Genomic DNA, 15,311 nt, shown 5'->3' with positions numbered 1-15,311 from the left:
GGCGCTGGGGAGGAAATTGACAAGGAGGATTCTGATGGTGAGGTGGTTTGTTTAAGTCAGGCACCCGGGGAGACACCTGTTGTCCGTGGGAGGAATATGGCCATTGACATGCCTGGTGAAAATACCAAAAAAATCAGCTCTTCGGTGTGGAAGTATTTCAACAGAAATGCGGACAACATTTGTCAAGCCGTGTGTTGCCTTTGTCAAGCTGTAATAAGTAGGGGTAAGGACGTTAACCACCTCGGAACATCCTCCCTTATACGTCACCTGCAGAGCATTCATAATGAGTCAGTGACAAGTTCAAAAACTTTGGGCGACAGCGGAAGCAGTCCACTGACCAGTAAATCCCTTCCTCTTGTAACCAAGCTCACGCAAACCACCCCACCAACTCCCTCAGTGTCAATTTCCTCCTTCCCCAGGAATGCCAATAGTCCTGCAGGCCATGTCACTGGCAATTCTGACGAGTCCTCTCCTGCCTGGGATTCCTCCGATGCATCCTTGCGTGTAACGCCTACTGCTGCTGGCGCTGCTGTTGTTGCTGCTGGGAGTCGATGGTCATCCCAGAGGGGAAGTCGTAAGCCCACTTTTACTACTTCCACCAAGCAATTGACTGTCCAACAGTCCTTTGCGAGGAAGATGAAATATCACAGCAGTCATCCTGTTGCAAAGCGGATAACTGAGGCCTTGACAACTATGTTGGTGTTAGACGTGCGTCCGGTATCCGCCGTTAGTTCACAGGGAACTAGACAATTTCTTGAGGTAGTGTGCCCCCGTTACCAAATACCATCTAGGTTCCACTTCTCTAGGCAGGCGATACCGAGAATGTACACGGACGTCAGAAAAAGACTCACCAGTGTCCTAAAAAATGCAGTTGTACCCAATGTCCACTTAACCACGGACATGTGGACAAGTGGAGCAGGGCAGGGTCAGGACTATATGACTGTGACAGCCCACTGGGTAGATGTATGGACTCCCGCCGCAAGAACAGCAGCGGCGGCACCAGTAGCAGCATCTCGCAAATGCCAACTCTTTCCTAGGCAGGCTACGCTTTGTATCACCGGTTTCCAGAATACGTACACAGCTGAAAACCTCTTACGGCAACTGAGGAAGATCATCGCGGAATGGCTTACCCCAATTGGACTCTCCTGTGGATTTGTGGCATCAGACAACGCCAGCAATATTGTGTGTGCATTAAATATGGGCAAATTCCAGCACGTCCCATGTTTTGCACATACCTTGAATTTGGTGGTGCAGAATTATTTAAAAAACGAGAGGGGCGTGCAAGAGATGCTGTCGGTGGCCAGAAGAATTGCGGGACACTTTCGGCGTACAGGCACCATGTACAGAAGACTGGAGCAACACCAAAAACGCCTGAACCTGCCCTGCCATCATCTGAAGCAAGAAGTGGTAACGAGGTGGAATTCAACCCTATATATGCTTCAGAGGTTGGAGGAGCAGCAAAAGGCCATTCAAGCCTATACAATTGAGCACGATATAGGAGGTGGAATGCACCTGTCTCAAGCGCAGTGGAGAATGATTTCAACGTTGTGCAAGGTTCTGCTGCCCTTTGAACTTGCCACACGTGAAGTCAGTTCAGACACTGCCAGCCTGAGTCAGGTCATTCCCCTCATCAGGCTTTTGCAGAAGAAGCTGGAGACATTGAAGGAGGAGCTAACACAGAGCGATTCCGCTAGGCATGCAGTGCCACTCCTAGATGGGCCAGGTGTTTGTGTCGGCCACTAGGGTCGCTTATCTTACTCACACAGCTACCTCATTGCGCCTCTTTTTTTCTTTGCGTCATGTGCTGTTTGGGGAGTGTTTTTTGGAAGGGCCATCCTGCGTGACACTGCAGTGCCACTCCTAGATGGGCCAGGTGTTTGTGTCGGCCACTAGGGTCGCTTAGCTTACTCACACAGCTACCTCATTGCGCCTCTTTTTTTCTTTGCGTCATGTGCTGTTTGGGGAGAGTTTTTTGGAAGGGCCATCCTGCGTGACACTGCAGTGCCACTCCTAGATGGGCCAGGTGTTTGTGTCGGCCACTAGGGTCGCTTATCTTACTCACACAGCTACCTCATTGCGCCTCTTTTTTTCTTTGCGTCATGTGCTGTTTGGGGAGTGTTTTTTGGAAGGGCCATCCTGCGTGACACTGCAGTGCCACTCCTAGATGGGCCAGGTGTTTGTGTCGGCCACTAGGGTCGCTTATCTTACTCACACAGCTACCTCATTGCGCCTCTTTTTTTCTTTGCGTCATGTGCTGTTTGGGGAGTGTTTTTTGGAAGGGCCATCCTGCGTGACACTGCAGTGCCACTCCTAGATGGGCCAGGTGTTTGTGTCGGCCACTAGGGTCGCTTATCTTACTCACACAGCTACCTCATTGCGCCTCTTTTTTTCTTTGCGTCATGTGCTGTTTGGGGAGTGTTTTTTGGAAGGGCCATCCTGCGTGACACTGCAGTGCCACTCCTAGATGGGCCAGGTGTTTGTGTCGGCCACTAGGGTCGCTTAGCTTAGTCATCCAGCGACCTTGGTGCAAATTTTAGGACTAAAAATAATATTGTGAGGTGTGAGGTGTTCAGAATAGACTGAAAATGAGTGGAAATTATGGTTTTTGAGGTTAATAATACTTTGGGATCAAAATGACCCCCAAATTCTATGATTTAAGCTGTTTTTTAGTGTTTTTTGAAAAAAACACCCGAATCCAAAACACACCCGAATCCGACAAAAAAAAAATTCGGTGAGGTTTTGCCAAAACGCGGTCGAACCCAAAACACGGCCGCGGAACCGAACCCAAAACCAAAACACAAAACCCGAAAAATTTCAAGTGCACATCTCTAGCTTCAGTAACTTGCCTGCAAGGCAGCATCAGGAGGCCGGGGACGGGGCTGTGCGAGTGTTTGTTACAAGGGATAGTTATGTTTGTCCCTTAGCTGGCTGCAGGTCCCGGAGTATCCTCTGATTGGTCCCCAGGGTAAGGTAATTTATGTCCAGCAGGGCTCATTGTCGGCTGAGGTGCACGGCTGCTCGGGGCTCCGGGGGAAGAGGCAGGGAGGAGAGAGTGGCAATGTGTCTATGGTGCTGCAGTTCTATGGTGCTATTTATGTATGTACAGAGTACTGTATATGTGTGTGTGTATGTAAGTACTGTACATTGTCTATGTATGTACAGTGTATATGTATGTGTACAGTCAGTGTGTATTTATGTATATGTGTACAGTGTGTATATATGTGTGTACAGTGTATGTGTGTGTGTAAGTACAGTGTATATGTATGTGTGTGTACAGTGTAATATGTATGTAAGTACAGTGTGCATATGTATGTATGTATGTATGTATGTATGTACGTACGTACGTACGTACGTACGTACAGTATGTATGTAAGTACAGTGTAATATGTATGTAAATAGAGTGTGCATATGTATGTATGTATGTATGTACAGTATGTATGTACGTACGTACGTACAGTGTGCATATGTATGTATGTACAGTATGTAAGTACAGTGTAATATGTATGTAAGTACAGTGTGCATATGTACGTACGTACGTAAGTACGTACGTACGTACGTACGTACGTACGTACAGTATGTATGTATGTAAGTAAGTACAGTGTAATATGTATGTAAGTACAGTGTGCATATGTATGTATGTATGTATGTATGTACAGTATGTATGTAAGTACAGTGTATATGTATTTGTGTGTGTGTAAGAGCAGTGTATATGTATGTGTGTACGGTGTATGTATGCAAGTACAGTGTATACGTATGTATGTGTGTACAGTGTGTGTGTATGTGTGTACAGTGTGTGTATGTGTGTACAGTGTGTGTGTATGTATGTAAGTACAGTGTATCTGTGTACAGTGTATATGTATGTATGTATGTATGTATGTGTGTACACTGTACAGTCTGTATGTGTGCATAGTATATATACAGTATATATGTATGTGTGTACAGGGTTTATGTATAAGTACATTGTCTATGTATGTACAGTGTATATGTGTGTACAGTTTATATGTATGCGTGTACAGTATGTATGTATGTTTGTGCAGTATATATATATGTACAGTGTATATGCATGTACAGTGTATAGTGTATATATAGTGTATATGTATTTGTGTACAGTGTGTATATATGTATGAACAGCTGGGCCATAGTTGCCTACCTCCCATCTTCTGGGGCAGACTCTTAGTTCATGGTGGAGTCTCCCACTGCCCCAGATTTTAAAATCAAATTCCCCAAATTAAATTGCACCATCCTGAATCCGCATTGCAGAAGTGTGAGTCCTTATACGTCAGGGTGGGTCCTGGACGAGAGGACTGGACCATAAACTTTGACACCAGAAGCAAACCCTATCCACGAGTCTGCTGATTCCCCCACCCACTTCCTGACCAGAAAGACTCTGACAAGAGCATTCAAGGAAGGCACGCACTGGCCCTATTTTTTATATGGGGGGGCGCCAATGCTGTTTCTTGCACACAGCGCTACAATGACTAGTTACGGCACTGGAACACCCCTACCATCTGTGGGACATCAAAGCTGCTGCTGATAGCACCCCCACCCGACCCACTGAGGTGGATAGGGGCCCCAGTGCATTGCTTTGCCCGGGGGCCTACATTGCTGTTAAGATGGCCCTGACTGTCACACTGCTTGGTTGGGTGATGGAGCGGAGCCTGTAGCAGAACAGTGGTGTACAGAGCTCACCAGTCAGTGACTGTATTCTTGGTGCTAAGGCAACAGTGCAGGGTTCTTGAACAGCGGTAATAACAGGGTGAGTGCGGGTCTCAGGAGCTAAGAAGAGGATGTCCATCCTCCACCATGTCACTCTTACAGAGTGGCAAGCAGAGGCGTAACAAGGGTATTTGGAGCCCAGGGCAAGATTCTGAATGGTGCCACCCCCCCCCCCCCCAAAAAAAAGCATAAACTAAAGAATGTGTGCGCGAAAAATTGGGTGTGGTCATGCACCAGAGGGGGCGTGGTCACGCACCAGAGGGGGCATGGCCACTGAAAATGAGGTATGCGGACATGACACGCCACCTGTTTCGCGTCACAAATGGAAACATTATTTTCAATTGCATACCTTACCTGTATGATGGTTTCTTGCAATGTGGAACCTCTGAAGAACTGTATCCTCTGAGGCAGACGGCGTCTTCAGTCGGTATTCACTATTCATGTAGGAGATCCCATCTTCCAGAAGATGCCTCTTTGTGTAGGAATATTAACAAGGTCACCATCATACAACAGCAGTTCAACAAAACTCACATCCTGCCCCCTGCGTCTCTCAGCCACGCCATCACCAATCCCCTGTGTCGTCACTCAGCACATCATCACCTACCCCCTGTGTCATCACCCAGCACACCATCACCTACCCCTTGTGTCGTCACTCAGCACACCATCCCCTTACCCCACTGTCGTCTCTCAGCACACCATCACCTATACCGTGTCATCACTCAGCACACCATCACCTATCCCGTGTCATCACTCAGCACACCATCACCTATCCCGTGTTGTCACTCAGCACACAATCACCTACCCCGTGTCGTCACTCAGCACACCATCACCTCCCCCTGCGTCGTCATTCAGCATACCATCACCTCCCCGTCTCGTCACTCAGCACCCTATCCCCTTACCCCACTGTTGTCTCTCAGCACACCATCGCCTATCCCGTGCCGTCTCTCAGCACACCATCACCTATCCCGTGTCATCTCTCGGCACACCATCACCTATCCCGTGTCGTCACTCAGCACACCATCACCTATCCCACGTCGTCACTCAGCACACCATCACCTATCCCATGCCGTTACTCAGCACACCATCACCTATCCCGTGCCGTTACTCAGCACACCATCACCTATCCCGTGTCGTCACTCAGCACACCATCACCTATCCCGTGTCGTCACTCAGCACACCATCACCTATCCCATGTCGGCACTCTGCACACCATCACCTACGCCCTGTGTCGACACTCACCACACCATCACCTCTCCCTGCGTCGACACTCAGCATACCATCAACTACCCCCTGTCTCGTCCCTCAGCACACCATCCCCTTAACCCACTGAATGCGGCTTGAAAGCTGCGGGCTGGCCACCGCTCTCCTAGGGATTTTCTTTTAATAAATAAGGGGCTTTTTTTAATATAGAAAAAAGGCTTAGGGACTCTTTTCTTTCTTATTTCTTAAGCAAGGCTTGGGACTTTTTTTATTATTTTTAGTTAAAAAAAATAAAAACTATTTAAAACAGGAGTGGCCATGGTGGCTTTTTATAAATGAATATGATCCATGTTACATTATATATACTGTAGTAAAATACCAAAAACTCACATGCCACACAATTGTGGTCCTTATTCACATTACACCGCACAACAGTACTACTCCATATACACCTTAAGCCACAGTGCGCCCATTCTACACATTCCGCGGCACAGTGCGCCCATTCTACACATTACGCGACACAGTGCACCCATTCTACACATTGCACGGCACAGTGCGCCCATTCTACACATTACGCGGCACAGTGCGCCCATTCTACACGTTACGTGGCATAGTGCGCCCATTCTACCCATTACGCCACACAGTGGTAGTGTCCATTATACACTGCATAAGTGCCGGCCCACCATCCACCTAAGGGTCCTTAAATTGGCAGAGTCAGAGACTGGAGAGAGTCAAACCCCCGCTTATACATTATAGCACCCAGTTTCCCTTCCTCATACACCACAACACCCAGTACCCCCCCCATACACTACAGCACCCACTTCCTCTTGTACACCAACACCCAGCATCCACTCTCATACACTACAGCACCCAGCCCCCCCCCCCCCCTGCTCATACACCCCAACAGACCACTTCAGACACAGCAACCCCCAGACAAACCCCCTCATACACTTCAACCACTGGCACCCCCCCATATACTACATACTACAGCACCCAGCCCCCCAAATACACAAACACCCAGCACCCCCCCCCCCCTCCTAAACTACAGCACCCAGCCCCCCTTCATCATACACCCCAACAGCACCCCTCATACGCTACAGCACCCATCCCCTGCAACAGTCCTCCTCATACACCCAGTCAACTCACCAGGATGTGTGGGCCTTGTGGCAGCATGCTGATTTCAGTGCCATGCATCAGAGCAGAGGGAGCAGGTTCCGCCCGCCATGTGTGTAAGAGGGTTGGGGGGAGGAGCCTCTAGCAGACGTAACAGCACAGAGAGGGCCATGCACTGCATGATATGTGTCCCGCTTCTGGCCGCTGTCGCTGCACTGCGATCCTCCTGTGATTCCCCATCAGCGTTTGCCACACTGCCACCAGCGCAATCCACTACGCGGGGATGCCGGCGCCCGGACTTTAGTGCTCAACATTTAAATATAGCCTGGGATGCCACCGGAGTCCGGACACCCCGCCCACCAATGCTGCTGCTGCTGCCTGAGCCGCTTGTCCCCACCCCCATCCTTCTCCTATTGGTCCGGCGCATTGTGGGCGCAACTAAACAGTGAAACACTCCCACCTGTCACTGGACGTCAGGAGCAGAGATGGAGCAGGATGACACTAAACCTTTTTTACTGCCCTGGTCGGCGGCATCCCCCTTCTGGTAGGCCTGTCACGGCGCCCAGGGCATATGCCCTGCCCTAGATACGCCTCTGGTGGCAAGATGGCACTGCGTATGTGCAAATACACTATCAGTGGCCATCTTGGTTATGGAATAAAGCTTCCCTAGATGTGCCATTTTGTTGGAGACCGAGCAGTAGCGCACTCCACTTCTAACACCTAATACCTATATACAGTATGCAACATAATTAAGCTAGACATACTACCTATAGTTATTATTATTATCCTTTATTTATATGGTGCCAGAAGTGCTCTGCTGCGCCCATTACACAGTACATAATCAAATAAGCAAACAAGAAAACAGCACTTACAGTACAAGACAATATAGGACAGGTATAGAAAACCCAGGGTTAGGTGCCATCAAAGGGAGGATGGCGTATAAGATAGTGTAAGTTAGAAAAGGAAAGGCACATGAGGAAAGAAGTCCCTGCTCTTGCGAGCTTACAATCTAAAAAGTTCCAAACAGGGCCCAAATGGCAGTAACTATAAGCTAGTATGACAGGAGTAAGAAAACACCTTGGACAATAGCTACAGTATACAAAGCTACTGTGATGTTTACTATGACCACAGTTGGGACTCTAGAAAATTTCATGTCCTGGTTCAGGGAGCATGATTCAGAAGTGATTGTTCTTGCTGCTTTTGTTGCTATCTTTTGCCGTACGCAATTGCGATTATATGCTAATATGGGCAGAAGCTAACCTGAGCATAGGGATGACCACTGCTGTCATATAATTTCCATTCAACAGCATTTAATTGCTGATACATCAGTACCATCATCACAAATTGGAACATGTTGCAAGGTCTGAGTGCCTCTGACGACGCACAGGCTGAGGTGTTCTCCTGTGATGCAGAGAGCTCTACAGAAGCAAAAGCACAACTGCTAATTTGTGCACGCCCAGAAAACGCCATCTGAGCGGCCATGACATGTCTGCATCTAGCCAACCACTCCCCGTTGCCACCCCCAAACTTTGTCTTCCTGTTACTCACTCTGTAATAATTTCCTTGTTGTGACAGCTACAGCAACTCAATCACTGGGCATGTGCACTGCGGCTCAGGCGCATACGCAGTAAGAAAGCACTAACCGTTTAGCGTACAATAGTAGCCTTATGACTACATCTGAATCAGGCCCATGTCAGTAACAGAGGATTCTGCAAATAGAAGTTTAAGGGAACTAATACACAGTTATTAGTAACTGTTCAAGTAGAAGAATAGTCAGGAGCTGTAGCAAGAGCCTGGTGCACAGTATAGACAAGTTATAACCAAGGGTCAGACAAGAATGTAGTCTGGAACGTAACAGGGGTCTGGCAGACACTGCAGACAATAAGTATAAGGAGCCGATATAAGGAGCAGCCTGAAATAGTAACTGTGAACACAGGCCATACTGTGCTACAATGCAGTGGTCGCAGTGGTGAATCAATTATGGTTGCAGTGTGTGCAGTGCACATGGGCCCCTGGGTCCATGAGGGCACAAAAACTTGCACCCTATAGTATTTTTCAATACTTACCTCTCCAGGGTACCGTGTTGGCTGCAGCAGCACTGCATAAATCACTGGAAAAATGGCGTGGTGGCCATTTTCCCATATTTTTTCCAAATGCGCAGGAGGAAAATTGCTGGGAAAATATCCACTGCGCCATTTTCCCGGATACTTGCACATGCATAATAGACTCTGTGATCCTAGGTCTCAGAGTCAGTCTTCCTGCCACTGCCGGCTAGAGAGGAGGGGACATGGACAGAGACTGCACACGGGCACCCTACTATCTTAATATGCCCCTGAGCGGCCACAGCTTTTTTCCATGCCGAGTTCTGTTGTGCTCCATGTACAGACTCAGGGCCTAATTCAGACCTGATCGTAGCAGCAAATTTGTTAGCAGATGGGCAAACAATGGGGGTAATTCTGAGTTGATCGCAGCAGGAATTTTGTTAGCAGTTGGGCAAAACCATGGGGGGTAATTCCAAGTTGATCGCAGCAGGATTTTTTTTAGCAATTGGGCAAAACCAGGGCCCTCATTCCGAGTTGTTAGCTCGCAAGCTGCTTTTAGCAGCAATGCACACGCTAAGCCGCCGCCTACTGGGAGTGAATCTTAGCTTAGCAAAATTGCGAACGAAAGATTCTCAAAATTGCGAATAGAAATTTCTAAGCAGTTTCTGAGTAGCTCGACACTTACTCTGCCACTGCGATCAGTTCAGTCAGTTTCGTTCCTGGTTTGACGTCACAAACACACCCAGCGTTCGCCCAGACACTCCCCCGTTTCTCCAGCCACTCCCGCGTTTTTCCCAGAAACGGCAGCGTTTTTTCACACACTCCTATAAAACGGCCAGTGTCCGCCCAGAAACACCCACTTCCTGTCAATCACACTCCGATCAGCAGAACGAAGAAAAAACCTTGTAATGCCGTGAGTAAAATACCAAACTTCTTAGCAAATTTACTTGGCGCAGTCGCAGTGCGAACATTGAGCATGCGCAATTAGCGGAAAATCGCTGCGATGCGAAGAAAATTACAGAGCGAACAACTCGGAATGAGGGCCCATGTGCACTGCAGTGGAGGCAGATATCACATGTGCAGAAAGAGTTAGATTTGGGTGGGTTATTTTGGTTCTGTGCAGGGTAAATACTGGCTGCTTTATTTTTACACTGCAAATTAGATTGCAGATTGAACACACCCCACCCAAATCTAACTCTCTCTGCACATGTTTTATCTGCCTCCCCTGCAGTGCACATGGTTTTGACCAATTGCTAACAAAAATCCTGCTGCGATCAACTTGGAATTACCCCCCATGTGCACTGCAGGGGAGGCAGATATAACATGTGCAGAGAGAGTCTGATTTGGGTGTGGTGTGTTCAATCTGCAATCTAAATTGCAGCGTAAAAATAAAACAGCCAGTATTTACCCTGCACAGAAACAAAATAACCCACCCAAATCTAACTCTCTCTGCACATGTTATATCTGCCTCCCCTGCAGTGCACATGGTTTTGCCCAACTGCTAACAAAGTTCCTGCTGCTATCAACTCAGAATTACCCCCAATGGAGGTCATTCCGAGTTGTTCGCTCGCAAGCGGATTTTAGCAGATTTGCTCATGCTAAGCCGCCGCCTACTGGGAGTGAATCTTAGCATCTTAAAATTGCGAACGATGTATTCGCAATATTGCGATTACATACCTCGTAGCAGTTTCTGAGTAGCTTCAGACTTACTCGGCATCTGCGATCATTTCAGTGCTTGTCGTTCCTGGTTTGACGTCACAAACACACCCAGCGTTCGCCCAGACACTCCCCCGTTTCTCCAGCCACTCCTGCGTTTTTTCCGGAAACGGTAGCGTTTTTTCCCACACGCCCATAAAACGGCCTGTTTCCGCCCAGTAACACCCATTTCCTGTCAATCACATTACGATCGCCAGAACGATGAAAATGCCGTGAGTAAAATTCCGAAGTGCATAGCAATTTTACTTGGCGCAGTCGCAGTGCGGACATTGCGCATGCTCATTAAGCGGAAAATCGCTGCGATGCGAAGATTTTTACCGAGCGAACAACTCGGAATGACCACCAATGTGCATAGCAGGTGGGGCAGATATAACATCTGCAGAGACAGGTAGATTTGGGTGGGGTGTGTTAAAACTGAAATCTAAATTGCAGTGTAAAAATAAAGCAAACAATATTTACCCTGCACAGAAACAATATAACCTACCCAAATCTAAAGCTGGCCATACACCTAAAGATTTTTATGTCAGATCTGGCTGGTTGGAATGAAAACCTGGCAATGGATGAGAGCAAATGGCAATTGACCATTTGCTTCTAAATGCCGTAAAAAATGACAAAAATGAAATTCAGACAAATTGGTTAAATTAAATAGATTTAACCAATTTGTCTGATTTACCATTTTTATCTGTTTTCCAGTGTTTGGGAACAAATGGTAATTGTCATTTGCTCTCATCCATTACCAGATTTTCATTCCAACCAGCTAGAGCTTACAGATAAATCTTTAGGTCAGGCCTGGCCAACCTGTGGCTCTCCAGCTGTTGTAAAACTACAAGTCCCATCATGCCTTGCCACAGTTTTGCTATTAGGGAATGCTAAAACTGTGGCAGGGCATGCTGGGATGTGTAGTTTCACAACATCTGGAGAGCCACAGGTTGGCCAGGCCTGCTTTAGGTGTATGGCGAGCTTTACTCAAGTCTGCACGTGTTGTACCTGTCTTACCTGCAGTGCAGCATGGTTTTGCCCATCTGCTAACAAATTTGCTGCTATGATCAGGTCTGAATTAAGCCCTCAGTCACACATGGATATACAGTGTCTCTTATTAAATTAATCAGCACAGTCTCCTGGTGCATCCTAGTCACATCGTGTTGCAAATAAGACGCACTTTCGTCAAAAGAAGACGCCTGACACAAGTAGAGTTGCACAGGACCTGGCGGCTCACTCACGCCAGGCATCTCATGCAGCATGGAGTACTGAGGCTAGATGTATGAGGACACGCCTGTATTTACCAAATAGACAATAGGGGGTAAATTGACTAAGATGGGAGTTCTATTTAAGATGGGATGTTGCCCATAGCAACCAATCAGATTCTACTTCTCATTTATTTAGCACCTTCTAGAAGATAATACCTGGAATCTTGTTGGTTGCTACAGGCAACATCCCATCTTAAATAGAACTCCCATCTTAGTAAATTTACCCCCAGGTATGCGAGCTTGCAGCTGATGGTGAAGCCATTTCGAGTAGGTAAACATGAAAGACTGGGTGCAACTCATGCATAATGTGGGATATCTGAAGCTTGACTAACTAAGGATAATATAGGGGTTAAGGAAATGGTACCAAAAATTGTTTAACAATTTGGATGATTTTTGAAAATGTTTTGTTTCTGTGATTAGCAACAACTTATTATCCGCATTAAATAACAGTAGCCTACTGGCTGTCGTTTCCTATTTACTTGCTCATTTTATCTCTGGTGTGCAGTATGTATGTGTGCAACATGCAAATATACTTAAGAAAGAGTCAGGCAGTCTGTAGAGCTGTACTCAACTTGGGCAAAGCCATTTTTGAAAATCTAGCAAAAACAATTAGATTTATTATAAACCCTTTAACTGAGGGCAGATCTGTGATAGTTCAGAGAACTATTCCTGCAAGGGACTAGAAAGTACATACCATGCTTGTAGCTGCCTGCCTGGAGAGGAATGAGAGGATTTATTCCTGAAACAAACGGTATAGTCTTTCATATGTTACTGTATTGATCTCGTAAACTGTGGGCACAGTCAAACAAAAAACTCCCAAATTTTATGTATACCAGGATGTCCTTGTTAAATTGTGGTATGGATGTAAGATGAGATTTAAAAATCTGATATAGTATTTATATACTTATGTATACCTCACCTCCGGATACAGAGAGGCCTATGCTATTGCTGCACTGTGTGTATTATCTTAGTATATACAGGGCTATTTTTCATCCGGAAAGCCGTTCCTGAAGGTGTTCTGAAAAATGACGTCGGAACGGCATTTCGGAATGTCCTGGCCGTGCAAAGTTTGGGAGGGCAGGTGCAGGCTGTGAATAAGCATATACAACAAGCCCCCACTGCCCCTGCAGTGGATTGAGAAGCGCCGGGGGCTATGGAAGTGCTTCCGTGCATAGTAGTGTAAACCCCCCCACCAAAAATGGCCGCTTAGGAGGAGGAGACAGACGCGAGAGGTCACATTTGACCTCTAGCATCTGTCTCTTCAGCAGCAGGCATTTTAAGAGGTTTTACACTGCTATGGACGGAAACACATCTGCAGCCCCCGACACAACTCAATCCACTGTGGGGGCGGAAGGAGCGTGGGGGCTTATGGTATATGCTTATTCACAGCCCACACCTGCCCTCACCGAGACAACAAGCAGGAGACCCCTGGCAATGTGCATGAAACCCCTGGCAATGCGCTTGTAACCCCTGGCAATGCACATGAAACCCCTGGCAACAAGCATGGAACCCAGAGTATGAAACCCCTGACAACATGCATGAAACCCCTGGCAATGCACATGAAACCCCCGGCAATGAGCAGGAGATCCCTGACAACAGGTAGGTAATTTAAAAGTAATTAGAAGCCTTACTCTGTGGCATAATTTGTAAGGGGCATTATTGTGTGTGGGCATAAAATGGTGTCAGGGCCATAACTGTGTGTGGCATAATAAGTAATTGGCATTACGGTGTATAGCATAATGTGTAATAGACATTACAGTGTGTGGCACAATGTATAATGGGCATTATGGTGTGTGGCGTAATGAGCATTATTGTGTGTGGCATATTGTGTAATAGGAATTACGCTGTGTGGCATAATGTGTAATGATGATTACAGTGTGGCATAATGTGTAATGGGCATTACGGTATGTGGCAAAATATGTAATGGGTATTATGGTGTGGGGCATAATGAGCATTATGGTGTATGGTATATTGTGTAATGGGAATTACAGTGTGTGGCGTCATGTGCAATGGGCATTACGGTGTGTGGCATAATGTGTAAGGGGCATTACTATAAGGAGGAAAAATGACCAATAATGTAAGGAGCATGAATCATGATTTTTTTTCCTGTGGTGGTCAATGTCTGGCATGTGGGTTGCAAAACTTGGGTATAAGGTAGTCTTTTCCTGCAAGGTCATACCCCTTGCAGCAAAACCACACCCCTTACAGCGAGGCCACACCACTTTTTTAGGGGGGGCATGCAAGTTCTTTATTCCTCTCAAGGTGCCCCTCCCACTGTAGCTCCTCCCACACTCCCCACAGCTCCACCCACCACTTCCCACCCATGGGAGTTCCTGAACCTATTTTTCTCCAAATATAGCACTGAGTATATCACATGGCTTTATTTATTTGAAGTAAAGATGTTATTCGTAATATGTATTTCACCATTGTGCACCTCTGTTTTTTCTTCTGACTGTCATTAGATTTGGCTTGTGATAAAGGCCAAGAAGGAGAGTTGAATCTATCTATCTATCTATCTATCTATCTATCTATCTATCTATCTATCTATCTATCTATCTATCTATCTATCTATCTATCTATCTATCTATATATACACACTGCTCAAAAAAATAGGGAACACTAAAATAACACATCCTAGATCTGAATTAATGAAATATTCTTATTACATACTTTGTTCTTTACATAGTTGAATGTGCTGACAACAAAATCACAAAAAAATTATCAATGGAAATCAAATTTATTAACCCATGGAGGTCTGGATTTGGAGTCACACTCAAAATTAAAGTGGAAAAACACACTACAGGCTGATCCAACTTTGATGTAATGTCCTTAAAACAAGTCAAAATGAGGCTCAGTAGTGTGTGTGGCCTCCACGTGCCTGTATGACCTCCCTACAATGCCTGGGCATGCTCCTGATGAGGTGGCAGATGGTCTCCTGAGGGATCTCCTCCCAGACCTGGACTAAAGCATCCGCCAACTCCTGGACAGTCTGTTGGTGGATGGAGCGAGACATGATGTCCCAGATGTGCTCAAATGGATTCAGGTCTGGGGAAAGGGCGGGCCAGTCCATAGCATTAATGCCTTCGTTTTGCAGGAACTGCTGACACACTCCAGCCACATGAGGTCTAGCATTGTCTTGCATTAGGAGGAACCCAGGGCCAATCAATTAATAATATGATCGGACCACTTGCCCATTGCCCTGTTAATCCACCCACAGACTATTGCGGGGCGCTGTGCAATGCCCGCTGCCATATAAATTGTCTTGAGAGTGGTCTCC

Source organism: Pseudophryne corroboree, chromosome 2, assembly GCF_028390025.1.
Source record: "Pseudophryne corroboree isolate aPseCor3 chromosome 2, aPseCor3.hap2, whole genome shotgun sequence".
Taxonomy (NCBI): Eukaryota; Metazoa; Chordata; class Amphibia; order Anura; family Myobatrachidae; genus Pseudophryne; species Pseudophryne corroboree.
The sequence above is the reverse complement of the archived record's forward strand: the minus strand, read 5'-3'. Positions refer to the sequence as shown.